Source organism: Nicotiana tabacum, chromosome 1 (genome assembly GCF_000715075.1).
Source record: "Nicotiana tabacum cultivar K326 chromosome 1, ASM71507v2, whole genome shotgun sequence".
NCBI classification, from domain to species: Eukaryota; Viridiplantae; Streptophyta; class Magnoliopsida; order Solanales; family Solanaceae; genus Nicotiana; species Nicotiana tabacum.
In genome coordinates, this window is record NC_134080.1 from 140,372,741 (window position 1) to 140,388,776 (window position 16,036).

Sequence of the window (16,036 nt, forward strand, 5' to 3'; positions counted from 1 at the left end):
GGGGCCAACCCATCAATTATAGCTTGATGGTAGTGAAAGTACTATAACACTGTATATATATAGACTCTATGCTCTCTTGGCTGAAATAAGACAATACTAAATTGAATATGAATTCTCGATAAGGGAGAATGCTGTAACTTATGATACTAGGAAAAGGTAAGTAAATTCAGGAATAAGAACTTCTTTTTATGTCTCGTTATCAAACACATATAGTTACTGGATCTTGCCAAAATGAAACAAATGTTTAGACTTAACATACCTTAACTCCGTTAAGTCCTTAATAACCTTTATGCAATTCTTCAAACAACTCAACTCAATCAACCACAACATAAGGAGATTCAAAATCAGTGTTGAGTAAAGGCTAAGACCGCAACTTAAACTAGTAGCTTGTTTACGTAAATTTAGGCAGCATCTCCCCTGTAACAAGGCCCTCCTCCAATACCATATACCAGTAATACCATGAACAAAAAATTAACAATATGTATGCATTATTTTCCAACCATTTCTACATTACAATATATCACAAAACAACTTGCACACCCTAATCACTTCATACCTAAAACGACAAGAAAAGTAGTGTTAAACAACCTAAAAAAAATAACAACGAACAACCATCCCACCATTCCGTAATTATGTGTTGTTTTCTCACACATTTTCTTCTCCAAAACTCCATAAAACATCATCACAAGAGGCCAACACGAAATAGCCCACAAACAATCCACTACAAGTCAAATAACTCGAACTCACGACTTTCAATCACCGTCTAGTGACTTCTAACTATTAGGAAATGAATTTATCAACATTTCTTCATATTTAAACACTTAAATATGGATATTAGACATTTCTTAACTATGAAGTACCTTACAAAACTTGAACTACAAAGAAAAAAGAGAGGTGGTATAATGATACGTACGTTGTAGGGATCGTTTTGATGTTATCACTTCTCGATTTCATGCCCGGGATTATAATTTTATTTGATACCCTAGAAGAGAGCTCAAGGCTATGTTATGGGAGTTCTATGGTCGTGTTATACTGAAAAATTAATAGAAAGCCGACCCAAGACTTATATATATTAACTTTGGAAAAGCTAAAGAGGTGCTCGCTTGGCACCCTAGCAATGACGAATCTTCCGATGCTTATATCTTTTTATCTGGATGTTGTATGAATGAATGGTTAAGAGAGTTGGAAACTACATTACAAGACCTTCACTTTGTTATATAATATGTCCCAAAAATACCTCATATAACACACGAAATGTACTTCTCAAAAAGCCTTAGTGACACCTACTTGTCACTTATGTAGTCTGTGCAGTCTCGCAAAACTGCAAATATCTCTCTACTCCTATGTCGTATCGATGAAAAATTTAATGGGTTAGAAAATAGACTTGTAGATATTAAATTAGGAAGGTAGATAATACCATAGTTCCAAGTGTATTGGGAGAAAATCTAAGCTAAACTTGACCTAAGTTTCAACACACTTATGAATGTAACTTGTGATGACCTTTTCCAAATTTTGTTCAACCACTGGCTTGACTTCAAACCATAACACACGTCTATGAAATAAATTATAACATATTCTCCTTATAATTTTAAACACCCTATTCTTACCCCAAAAGTACATGTTATAACATTACCAACTTGTCGACCTTCGAAGAAACTTATTTTCTTCAATTCATTTAGCTTCGAAGCCTTCCAACCCTCTTGGCACTTGGTATTCATGATCATAAATTTTTGTAACCTCCACGGTAATATTATTAACTTTCTTTATGTACTTTCCAATATGATCTCATTTATGAGCTTACATCAATTGACTTAAGACATAGTCTTATGTACGAAAAAATGGGGTGTAATATCATTCCCCCCTTTGGAACATTCGTCCTTTAATGTTTGTTGATGCCCTTATCAGTCTCATAACCCATAGCTGTTACAAATATTTTAATATTGTGCTTTCCATCTAGGCAACTGTTCTGTGAAAAAAATCTGAAGGCCAGGGTATTCCCCCCTTTAGGCCTCTTTCTCACACCACGACTTGTGGTAGGAATTCTTCCAGTATCGTAACTATTACTACCTTATGTCATGTAGCCTATACGACTATGTACTTATATGTGCGCCTATATGAATCTTCTCTACCTTTTCCTTTAGCTTTTAGCCAATCTCTGGGCCTCGCTTTATGAACATATACAAAACTATGACAAGTTGTCCCTCTATCATCTATAGGTGTACTAAATTTGTTTGCTTTGTACTTGTCGAACTTACGACTATTGCTATATCTTATTTTTATAGCCTCGGTTATCTATCCTTATGAATTTACTATATCTAGGTAGGTCATACCATAACACTTATTTTAGTTTATTATTACCGAGGTTTGCTACCCAACTCTAGGTTTCTCTCTCGTTTCTTATCCTATATGTATAAATCTATGTCCTTTAGTTCTTCCTCATTACATCTTAAGAATGACATCCTTATCCCATATTATACTTTGAAACTTTTATCTGCCTATTGTTGATTCACCTTATTGTTGACCTATAATATACTACTAATCACTTGAAACCCCTTATGTAATATACTGTAACTAGGGCTCACGTCTCACACGGGAACATTTGGACTTATTTGCCTGATCCATTTAGGGTCAATACTATACTTCAATAACCGTATTTCATAGCATTCCAACGTGATTCATCTTATCGGGGGTATTCTAATCCCGTGCAATTCATGAAATACCTTTATTAAAAATCATTACCTAATCAAAGTCCTAACGTCATCCTCTTATCTATCAAAATTACACCCTTATTCTACAACTAGGGAAGCATTCCATCTCTTCTAAATTCTCCTAGTCTTAAACTTCTTTGAGTTCACTCAGGCTATATCGAGCTATTTATAACTTATGGAAACCTTCAGGTCTCTTGTTGTGATGGTTTTAATCCCGAGAACTTACATATCCTCGTCACCTTCTCAATCAGCTCTTCTTATCCATGCTCATGTCCATCTAAAACCTTGTTTCTCTACCATACTTTAACTTGCGACCTACACATATCTATTTATAGTACTCACAACCTTCCTTTAACTTTCTAGCACCATATAGTTCCTTATATGATTGAGGAACCTCGAAAGAAACATCACACCATCTCTATATCTTCTGTACTCTCTTAACTAGACCTCTTAGTACCTGTAAACCATAGGATGGAAGATATGCTAGTAACGACACCACTATCATTTATGGATACTGAACCACGACACATATAGCCCCCTACCTAATGTCTGGACTATTACCAAGCTTTGACAATTGAGTATCTCATACCTTTGTTACTTTTACCTTAGTTACCTTAAAATCTCGCATCATATATTCTGTCTCTTTCATAACCTCACTTCCATATAGGTGGAATTCACATACATAACTTAAAGCTCTACTATAATATTTGCACCTCTAGTGCATACACGATCTGGTGGGAGCTTCATACTGACTTCTTATGAGAATGATACACTTCTAGCTGGCTTTATCGTAAAGCCATTATAGAATATGGCTAGTGTACTATCTCTCTTGTATCTCTGATATTAAGAGTGATTCCAGAATGTTCTGAATCCCAATTTCTATACTCATTGGGATCTAATAATCAGACTCCTAATTCACTTACCTGATGTAACTCTTTAGTGTTCTCTTCTATCTCAGCCTTTAAGTAGGCTTACTTTATCTTCTGATCTGCTGCTTAGGGTATTAGTTATTACTTTAGCCCCTCGTGGATGCTATAGAACATCCATAATATAACCTTCAACCAATTCAATCTTTTGTCTTTCACGTGGACTCAATTCTTTCTTTAACTCATATTAGAGTCTCCTATAGCTTTATCATTGTTAACATATATGCTGCATGGATAACAGTCCGAAATCTTATCTGTTTTCGTTAAAAGTAAGGAATTACCTTTCTTGGTCATTCTTCCACTTGTTGCATGAATACATGGCTTATCTTAGTGCCCACACCTATTGTAGAGGCCTGGCCGATACCTGATGCCGTACTCGGCCCGAGCGTACTGCTCTCTAACTATGGTTTCTAGAAGGGTAACTGAGGCCATATTTTCAATCATCTAAAAATAACGTCTCTCTCATATGTGGGGTAAACATACCCAAAAGCACACACACACACACACACACACATATATATATATATATATATATAACTGTGGAGCTTGATGAGGCCGCCATGAACATCCACTGATATACAAACTATACAGTACTTGTCTACAAGCCTCTAGAGATAACTGAATTGTACCATAGTGGGGACAAGGGCTCGACCTACCCATCAAAGTTTTATATTAAAATGGACTCCAAGGTATAAACCTTGCAACTCCGAGGAAGTGGAGCTTACCAACCAAGTTAATATTTAACTCTGTCTGTTGGGAAGGTCTATCCAGCTGTCTATCAGGACCTGCAGGCATGAAATGCAGTATCTCCGACAAAATGGACATCCGTACACAATAATGTACCGAGTATGTAAGGCAACAAAATAACTAAAAGCTGAAAATGAACTAATAATATAATAACTGAAGATATGCTTACATGCTGATACTGAATCAACTCTCTCAATATAGTAAGTAAAATAGTTGTCCGGAACTATAAGGCTCGGTATATACATAAATGCTCTTCAATAGTAGGCTCGCTCATAGGAGCTCGACCATATGAGGCTTTGTATCTAGGACATTCTAGCTCGCTTATAGGCGCTCGACAACAATAGGCTCAGTTTATAACTCACCATCTGATTAGAGGTTGCCCAATAGGGGCATGCCCATCGATTATAGCTCGATGATAGTGAAAATACTATAACACTTATATGCATAGACTCTCTGCTCTCTTGGCTGAAGGAAGACAATACTAAATTGAATATGATGTCCCGATAAGGGAGAATGCTGTATCTTATGAGACTAGGAAAATGTACAGAAAATTTAGGAATATGAACTTCTCTTTATGTCTCGTTATCAAACACATGTAGTAACTGGATCATGCCAAAATGAAAAAAGGTTTAGACTTAAAATACCTTAACTCCATTGATTCCTTAATACATTCTATGTAATTCTTCAAACAACTCAACTCAATCTACCACAACACAAGGAGAGTCAAAATCAGTGTTGAGTAAAGGTTAAGTCCGCAACTTAAACTAGCAGCTTGTTTACGTAAATTTTGGCAGCATCTCTCCTGTAACAAGGCCCTCCTCCAATACCTTATACCAAAAACACCAAGAACAAAATAATAACAACATGTATGCATTATTCGAACCTTATATCCATTATAATATATCACAAAACAGCCTAGACGCCCTAATCACTTTCGTACATAAAACGACAACAAACATAGTGTTAAACAACCTAAAAAAAATAAAGACGAACAACCAGCCCACCATTCCATAATTATGTGTTGTTTTCTCACACCTTTTCTCCTTTCAAACTCCATAAAACATCAGAACAAGAGGCCAACACGAAACAGCCCACAAATAGTCCACTACAAGTCAAATAACTCGAACTCTTGGCTTCTGATCACCATCCCGTGAATTCTAACTATTGGAAAATGAATTATTCAACATTACTTGATATTTAAACACTTAAATAAAGATATTAGACGTTTCTTAACTATGAAGTACCTTCCAAAACTCGAACTACAGAGAAAAAAGAGAGGCAGTATAATGATATTTACGTTGCAGGGATCATTTTGATGTTATCGCTTCTCGATTTTGTGCCTGGGATGATAATCTTATTTAAAACCCTAGAAGATATATTAAGGATATGTTTATGGGTGTTCTCTGGTCGTGTTATACTGAAAAATGAATAGAAAGATGACCTAAGACTTATATATATCAACTTTGGAAAAGTCAAAGAGGTGCTAACTTGGCACCCTAACATTGACCCTTTTTCCGATGTTTATATCTTTTTATCTCGATGTCGTATGAATGAACGGTTAAGAGAGTTGGAAACTAAATTCAAATACCTTCAATTTGGTATATAGTATTTCCCAAAAAGACCTCATATAACACAAGAAATGTACTACTCAAAAATTATTAATGACACGCCTACTTGTCACCTATGTAGTTTGCGCAGTCTCGCCAAACTATAAATATCTCTTTACTCCTATATCGTATCGATGAACGGTTTAATGGGTTAGAAAATAGAATTGTATATCTTCAATTTTTTAGGTAGATCTTACCCTAATTCTAAGTATATCGAGAGAAAAAATCATCTACACTTGACCTAAGTTTCAACACATTTATAAATGTAAGTTGCGATGACCTTTTCTAACTTTTGTTCCACCTCTCACTTACTTTAAATCATAACACGCGCCTATCATACGACTAAAATAACTCATAATATAATGTAATTATAATTTTAAACACCCTGTTATCAACCCGAAAGTACATGTTATAACAATCCTAACTTGTCGACTTTCGATGAAACTTATTTTCTTCAATTCGTTTAGCTTAGAAGCCTTCCAACCCTCTTGATACTTGGTATTCATGATATTAAATATTTGTAAACTCCATGGTAGCATGATTAACTTACTTTATATACTTTCAAATATGATCTCATTTATGAGCTTACATCAATTGACTTAAGACGTACTCTTACGTACGAAAATATGGGGTGTAACAACATGCACATCCCTTCCCTTATTTTCTATTATTTACTTAAATTTCTATAATATGCACATTTCTTCCCTTATTTTTTTCTAAACTGCTATGACATGAACATCCCATCCATGTTTCCCTTTATTGCTATGACATGTATGACCTCTCCTCGTTTCCTTCATCTTGTCCAAGACTGCAATACTATGACTCTCCCATCCCTATTTCCCTATTTGCTTCGTAATGTTCTCATATATTTTCGTGAGTTAAATCTCTCTTTTGCCTTTCTTTTCTTTTCTCTTCTTTTTCTACTCATGTTCATCTTTATCATATTTTTACTATTTTTATGCACTTTTATCATGCAAATTCTTGGCAATGTGTTAAGATTTCTGCATACTGCATGCTCCACATCATACTCCACTCGTGCTTATTATCAACATAGAGACGCTTGATGAGTGTCCGCGCTTTCCTAAAAACACCCGACCAAACCAAAAAGGCTTATTTGTAGTAGACTAGCCGATCTATCGACGGTCCCTTACCTGTCCCATTCAATTTGTCCACTTGATAGTACTAGTCTAGACCTTTCTAGAAAACCATATTTTGATTTTAAATGTACATGAATCATGCCAAACCTATTACAGTTTGAGATCTCATTGACGTAGCAACCCGTTTAGATGAACCTTGTCCAATGTCCAACGGGATTTTCATAATCCCAAAGGACACCATCATATTATCTGCATTGCTTGTAGAAAACATGCCAACATGTTGATCATTATTGCGTAAATAGCCAAATCAGGAGGGGGGGAGGGCTAACCTTTATTTTTTTGCAGGAAATGAAGGAAACAATCCCCAGGTTCGGTATGGTCGAGAATATCCCGCCTTTGTTACTTGACTAGTGGAGTGATCCTGCACCCTGTGTATGAAACTATGTGAGAAGATTACTTGGTGACCTGCCATCTTTGAACATTTGACCAAATAAAGATTTGATCGAGGCTGCTACAATGTTCTGGGACGAGAAGAGAGTTTTTTTTTATTTGGGAATACTGAAATGACTCATCTCATGTAAGAAATAGGGGGGTTCTCCATGTTACCATGGGATAGTCCATTATTATTGGTGCCAGAAAATCGCACTCCACACGATTTTCTAAAAATTTTGGGTTTTAAGAAGAATGATGAACTGGTCTATTTGAAGAAATCATACATCCCTTTTGAATTTCTCTATTGGCATAGCAAATCATATCGCCTCATCATAAGGATCTAGCCATTACCTATTTGGGATGGGTGCACCGCCAGGTTTATGTTTTCATAGTCTGCTTATTGGGTTTGTTTATCTTTCCGATGCAAGGGGCAAGAATTTGTACTCGCGTATCCAGGGTCGCCAGAACTTTAATGGATGGCAACAACAAACAAACTTATACTAATATCTCGATGATCTTAGCGGAAATGTACCATGCTCTATATCGGTGCAAGCATGGGTCTGGACACTTTGAGCATTGTAATCTCATGCTACAAGTATGGCTGTTGGAACATTGTAAGAAGGGTGAGTATTGCCAAGAGCTTCTGTAAATGCCACTAAATGACTATGTAGCCAATCATCATACGAAGAAAATGACGTTCATTCCCAACAGGTTTGCAAAGCACAGAAATATTGTAGGCTGGGTGCGCTTCTTCAGCAATCGTACAGATGCACAAGTGCATTTGAAGATTGAATGGTTTCCTAGTAGTGAGTGTATTGTCTCATCAAGAGGAACTACTCACTTAATACTGATCGGGCTGCAAGACATCTACCTTTACGCGCATATAAGGGTAATGATGCAAGCTGGAAAGAAACAAGTTATACCTCAAGTTTCCAACAAGGTTCAATATAAGGCAGATTTCAAAGGGGATGTCATTCCCTTCAAGTTCGAAGCACAATATGTGGAACGAAAAGATCATCGTGGAAGGAGAAATTATTAAACTAAATAGGTATCGCACCGGTCATATGTACTACTATATCTCATTGTTGGATGATAACATAGCTGTAGACATTAAACCAGGAGTCAATCTGAAGGATATGATCATAGATGAGGTGGTTGAAGTACAAGTGAAGTACAAGAGGCTATGCAAAAGGATGTTCGAGTCCGAAGCTAAGCATCCGGAACAACATAAAATGGACATGGAAGCAATAAGGGAATGAAAGGAGGTTGCCAATAAATTGACATATAGGTTAGAATACTTGGAGCAAGAATTGATGGATCTAGAAGGGAACAGGAGAAAGAGTCTTTGGGATTGCCAAGGCATGAACGATGATGAAGGAGGGAAGCTGGCAAAGGCTTGCTTACTACTGGACTTGCGGGATATGGGAAACATAATTGATGGAGTAAAGATAGCCAAGCATAGAGAAGGTCCTTCAGGGACCATGTAGATTAGGAGAAAATATTCTTTACTGTTTTCTATCTTAGATCAGATTTTGATGTAAAAAGGCTTAATGTCATTAGTAACTTTACTATTATTCTCAATTTAGTGAAAGATTGTTTTGGCCTATTTTCGCACTAATAAAATGAACCATTCATTGGCATGAATTTTCTCCAAGTCTATGTGTCGCTTAGGCCTACATCAGGCATTATGAGGTCCCCAAATTAGGACGTGAATTATTGCATAAACTTATGTGATACATGCTTAAATATTGCAAACACTCTTTTACTTCGTCTTACGGACTTGGTTACCTTGTGTTTTTATTTTTCTTTTGATTATTCTCATTCCCAAAGGTTGGTTCATGCATACGGAGGTCCTCCACCTCCTTCTCCACCTAGAGACATGAAAAAAAAGGCAAAGGCAAGGGGAGGATAGATGATTTAAGTAGCATACGAAAAGACAATGCTACCATGACATATAATATTGAAACTTCAGACGGGAGAAGTAATCTTGGATAGAATGAGTTGGTCATATGTTTGGAGTAGAAAATCGTGGAGTTGTAGCGTGTGCTTGAGTAGGTCCAAAATCTGGAAGATCTTTCCCTTACTCTAACTCTTCCCGACATCAACCAGCAGAACACACCCACTCAGAACCAACAGCACCGCAAAAAACACAACACAAAAATCCACCACCCATAGCTCAAAATCCTCCCGCACTGCACCAGTATCTCAATCCCACACCCCCATAAACCTTAATCCACCACCAGTGCAAACCCCTTAACAACACCACCATCACCGAACCCAATATCTGCAAACCACCACTTATCACACTCCTCAAAATGCACCACAACCTACTCCCGATCCCCAAACCACTATGAATGATCACCCATATACCCAAGTTCTGAATACTCATCAGGGCAACCCAATATATGTAGAAACCTTCACCTATCACCCGCAACAAACCCTATACATACCTGAGCTGACCGAGAAGGACATGCTCATTCGAAATATGACATAAGAACTCCAAAAACTGATAGGGAGAGTCCAGAGTGTCGAGGGTGGGAAAGGTGACGAAGGTTTAAACTACAAACATTAGTGTATCCAACCAGGTGTAGACCTACTGTTGGGTTACAAACTTCCCAAGTTTGAGATCTTTGATGGCACTGGTGATCTAAAGGTGCATCTGAGGACCTATTGAGACAAGCTTGCAGCAATGAGTAAGAATGAACAAATCTGCATGCAATTATTCATGTGAAGTCTTATAGGAGACGTATTATCTTAGTATATCAGTCAGAATCCGAAGAAGTTGCAAATTGGTTTGGCATGGAATCAGATTTCATGCATAGATTCAAGTTCAATATAAAGAACACGCCAGACATTTTCTACCTCTAGAATATAAAAAAAAGCCGACAGAAACCTTCCCCGAGTATGCTACTTTTTGGAGGTTCGAATCCGCAAAAGTGAGGCAACTACTTTAAGAGGAATAAACGAATAAGTTCTTTGTTAGAGCTCAAGTTCCGCAGTATTATGAAAGGTTGTTGGTTATTGATAATCACAAGTTCTCAGACATCATCAAGTTAGGAAAATGGATAGAATAAGGAATCATGAGTGGGATGGCGACCAATTTCGAGACACTGCAGGCCACAAACAAAGTCTTGGAATCCGGAGGTATCTTCAAGAAGAAAAAGTGTGTACCATGATGGTAGACCAGGGCCCTAAGTCTTCCCTTACATTCCAAACACCTCCATTCACATACCAACCCTCACCTCAAAAAGACCGATACACTGCCACCACGTACCAAGCCTATAACACTCAACCTGCATATTACTATTAACCTTCGCTCACCCACCAAAACTACTAATTGCTGAACCGATAGACCTACTTTATGAGAGACTTAAGGTCGCTAGTTACGTCACTCCTATTCCTGCTATTGCTGTTGAGAATCCTTCCTAGTGGATTAACCCCAACAAAACTTTTACCTATCACTCAGGCATGAAGGATCATACAATTGAAGAATGTCGGATGTTAAAGGATAAGATTCAGACACAGATCGATGCCACATTAATACAAGCAAAGAAAGATGCACCAAATGGCCGTAATAACCCTCCCACGGATCATAGGGTAAGGAGTGAATGTGATAGAAACTTACGAGGAATGGTATCAAGAGGGGTCCATTGGACTTATTCGAGAGGGGGATACTCCCAAAACATCTCCTATAGCTCTCTTGACGATTGTAGTGCAAACTCAGGCAATGTTTGAGGTCGAGGTAGCTATACCATTCAATGTGATTTTAGCTCCTACACCATCATATAAGTCTGATGCCGCTCCATGTGAGTATGTTGTGGAGGCACGAAGAAAGGGAAAAGCCAATATGGTAGAGACAGGTGTCGCGCATGGTATGACTAGAACTGGAAGAGTTTACACACCTGAGAATCTTGGAGGAACAAGTAAAATAACTTTGTCTAAGCCGACTGTCGTGGAGACAAGAACTAATGATCTTTGGAGAAAGGTACATGCAAGGGAATACTCTATTGTTGACCACTTGAAAAAGACTCCCACCCATATATACATTTTATCATTTTGCAAAATTCAGACGCATCAAGAATTCCTTGATAAAAGTTTGATGTAAAGCTTATGTACCCATCGGTATCACCAGTGAAGAGATGGCGTCGCAAAATTACTTTCCACTAAAATGAGTTACCACCAGAAGGGTTGAGTCACAACAAAGTGTTGCATATCACTGTGCAGTTTGAGGATAAATTCATTGCTAGGGTCCTGATAGATGGAGGTTTGAGCCTAAACATATAACCGCTGACCACTCTGAAAAAATTAGGTAAAGATCTTGTATGGCATACAGATAGGAAGTATGAATGTGAAAACATTCAATGGATCATAGAGAGCCACTATCGGAGAAATTATCCTTGATCTACAAATGGGCTCGACCCGGTTTGATGTCAAATTCCAAGTGCTGGACATATCTACTGCCTTTAACCTATTGCTGGGATGACCATGGATACACACAGCTGGGGCAGTCACTTCTACTCTACACCAGGTGGTGAAGTTCGAGTGGACTCAATAGTATGTGATCAGTCACGGAGATGGAAGCAACCCTATTTACACAAACCAGACCGTGCAAGTCATCAAAAATAAGAGGAAATTGGGAGGAGAAACATACCACCTCATTGAGTGGGGTAAACGCAATTGAGAAGGATTGATAGTGGAGCAATAAGATAGAAAGCATATTGTTGCGGACGGTATATGAATCGGTCAAAGGTGTTGGCCAGAAGCTTTAGGGGATCACAATACCCATAGGACCGCAGTATCATGGCACGTCCTTTGGGCTTGTACATGAATGTACCATGCAAGAATATCAGGATTGGACACAAATGTGGCGTGCTGATTACTATCCACTAGAATAGGCCATACCAATGGTACACCAGACATTCCGCCAGAATGACATGATGTGGGGATCCGAGGAAGATGAGATTTTGGCCGGTATGAGGAAGTTGTTTCTGGATGAGGAAGATATTGGCTGAACTATAATTTTAGAGGAGGAAGACCTTACTATTTAGACAATAGATGAAGGAGTTGTTCTCAAGAACTGGACCGATGCACCATCCCGGGCTCGCCGAGAACCTAGGAAGCCTGGAAAAATTAGAATGACTTATTTTTAAATTATTTTTGGGCATTTAAGACATTTTAGTATTTTGTTTTGAAATAATTACTCGTTCCATCGAGTCGTACTTGTTGACAATTTAATGCTTTTTTAACATTGTTTCTTTTCGCATATATTATTGTCTTTCTACATTCTTTTCAACGTAATTATTACATATCCTGATGAACCTTTGACTATGACATGTAATGAGACAACGTAACATAAAGACAATGATTCGAAATATTTGGAAGAGGATATAATACCTGAGGAAATTGTCAAAGAAGTAGTGAATTTTGAGAACAAATGTTTACCGTGAAAATGGTAACGACAATTAAATTTATAAATGGATTCTAAAAATACGTGATCTATTTTTATGCTAGTTGTGTGAGCAGTTGATGCTAGGGGTGTGAAGTTTAGCGATGAGATACAAGCTAAACGAGGCAGTAGTCGAACCGAGGGGCTTGTTGTTCGGGCTTTGGACTGGTCGATGAGGGGCCTCGGGGTCGATATCCAGCTCGAGCTCGAGCTATCGGGATTAACCGGGAGAGTGATAACAATTAGAATATAATTAAAGAAGGCCATTCATAGCCAATACCAAGCAATAAATGAAGAACAAGTATGAAAGCCATAAATGCTAAGAGTAGCCTCGAGTGAGTAAGTTAGAGAGAAGAAAGAGAGAGAGAGAGAGATATTATTAATCTTGTATAGAATAGTTGGAGCAACAGCAGCCCCTTACAAAGTGGTGTGGATTCCATTTATATAGGATGAGGAATACAATATAGTACCGAATCCATTAAATGTAAAGATACGGGGATGGGACGGCTAGGCATGATACTAGATTTAGCTGATGCTAGTTGCTTGCCTCGGGAGTTCCCCACCCTCTCAATCTTTGTTGGGTCGTGACTGAACCTCCAGGGAGGGAGGTTCACCGTAATACTGCAGCCTCGAGATACTAATATGACTCCCCGAACGCACCTTATAGGCGAGAAATCAGTCCATCCGATTTTACCGTATACAGATAGTCTCCGCGTTTCCTAGAACGAATTAATATGAAACTTTTTTGAACCGTCCTCTCAAGGCCATCATTGTTGTGACGTCAACTATTGAAGAGCATTAAATGCCATATTGTAGAGAGCTATATAAGGCCTCCGTCAGATGCGATAATCGAGAAACACACGAACTGCCATTGGCTCGTCCTTTCCGCTCCCCAAGCGGTTCCTATAAATGCATCAGTTGCTTGACACTTCCCACTTTCTCCCCATTTCCAAGATCATGAGTCAGAATTTTTTTCTTTGACACTCTTTCATATTTCTATAGACGAATTCTTACCATTGACATGGTTAGGACTTCTAGGACGGTTCCCTGGCGGAACGATGTCGCATCATCATCCCGATCGTCTAAGGAGGAAACCAGAGCGATTACCTCTTAGGAACAGTGTATCCCACCTGATCTTGACATGTCAGGGGTTTTTAGCATTGATGCCACATCACCTACACCGGATCGGTGCAAGCATGCGTCGTGATATGTTAGCGTCATGATCGATATTAGAAAAGTGAGGACAGCCTGACTGGATTTCTTCATGTGTACACCTACCCATTCACCCTGGGTCCCAATAATTCTACTAAGTCCTCTCCCCTAGATATAGACCTGGTTATCCTTGAATTCTATGACAATACTAGGTGATGTTTAGTCAGACCTGCCCTTCTTTTTGGAGGATAGGGTTGATACTTCACCATTTCACCGAAGTGGTTGAGGGTGAGATCTTTACCCTCAATCATCTGATCAGGATGTACAACCCTCGATTTTATCGAGGATTAATCAGGCTCCGTCGTCAGTCCCAAAAATCTTTTTTCTCGAGCGTCGACGAGGGAAGGGATCGATGATGGATAAGAAAGGTTATCCGAGTGAATACCTCGGACGTCATGCCACCCCAAAGGATGCCATTTACGGAGAGGTGGAATACCCGACGTAAGCAATTTTTCCCGTAGCCGCTTTTCAATTAATCTTTCTTTCGAAATAATTATCTCTTTGTGCTTCCTACAACCGTTGTTTGGTACTAGGAGGCGGTTCTATATTTGTCGGGATGGATTGGGCGGTTGGACGAGAAGTTCCTATATCGTGTCGGTCTTGGACCGACCTGGCCAAGAAGCGTTGGGTGGCTAAGAATCATGGTGAGGTTCCTTTAACGCCTACGCCGGGTACTTTGTGTTTCATTCTGAGCCATTAGTGAAAGCGTCTTATGGTAACTGCGCTGGTGCAGGTGTTGGAGAGAATATGAAGATAAGGTTGCCCCCTGGTGGCGAAGTAGGGGCTTTGGAGCCCAACACGAGTAAGAAAAGGAAAAGCAGGGCAGCTGTTATTCTTCATGCGGCAAAGAAAACCAGTCCACTTGAGCATCGAGCTGCTACTAGGACTTCTGCTTCAACCTTAGAGGTGAATCCTGACACCGAGGGAGGGGATGATGATGAACGGAGGCAGACCGCATAATGATGATGAACGGTCAAGAATATGGTCGCATATGATGATGCGGTCCGCATACCTGATATGCGACCGTATTCTCGACGGAGGCGGACCGCATAAAGATTTAGAGGGGATGATGATGAACGGACTTATGCTCAAATTTTGCCACATACCCAGACAGAATGTTCAGATTTTGGGAACACTTTTGCGGTCCATTATGCGGGCCGCGTTTCCACTTTGCGATTGCAGAACTGACTCGGGGCTCCAATTTTCTAAATTTTAAACCCGACCCCTTATCAATATATTTGGTATTATAGGTCATTTTGAGCATATTTCCTGATGCTTTTAGAGAGAGAGAGGGTCCTATAGAGGGAAATGGTTACCATCAAATTAGTCCATGAAACCTTGCCAAATCTTTGAAGATAATCAAGTAAGGGCACCTAAATCTTCATCCCAAGAGGTAAGATTTCATTACCTCAGCTCTTGTTCCTATGCTTAGCAATAAGGGATCACTAGTGAAGTAATTCATGGGTATAAGAATGAATTTCTTGCATGCATATCACACCATAGAATATTGGGAGGTAGTGAACTAAAAAGAAAGCAAGAGGGTATAAAATGATAGAAATTTCTCTCAAAGGGGCGTAAGATCACAATGCACTTTTAGTGTTTGATAGTATGCTCAAAACAAGCTAGAATCTCAATCTCGTCTCTAATTCTCGGTTTAATTTGTAATTCTTACACAATAGATCAAAGTGCTAAAAGTTCCGGAATATTGTAAGGAATAAGTAAAGCTTTATTGATGTACGTATGGCTAAAACCCTGTCTTTTAGAAATTGAGCTTCATTGTTGGTTGTGTGATTACGGTAAGATTAAATTGAATTGTTCTATTGATTGCTATTTCACTTGACTTGGTGTTGCAACCTTATAT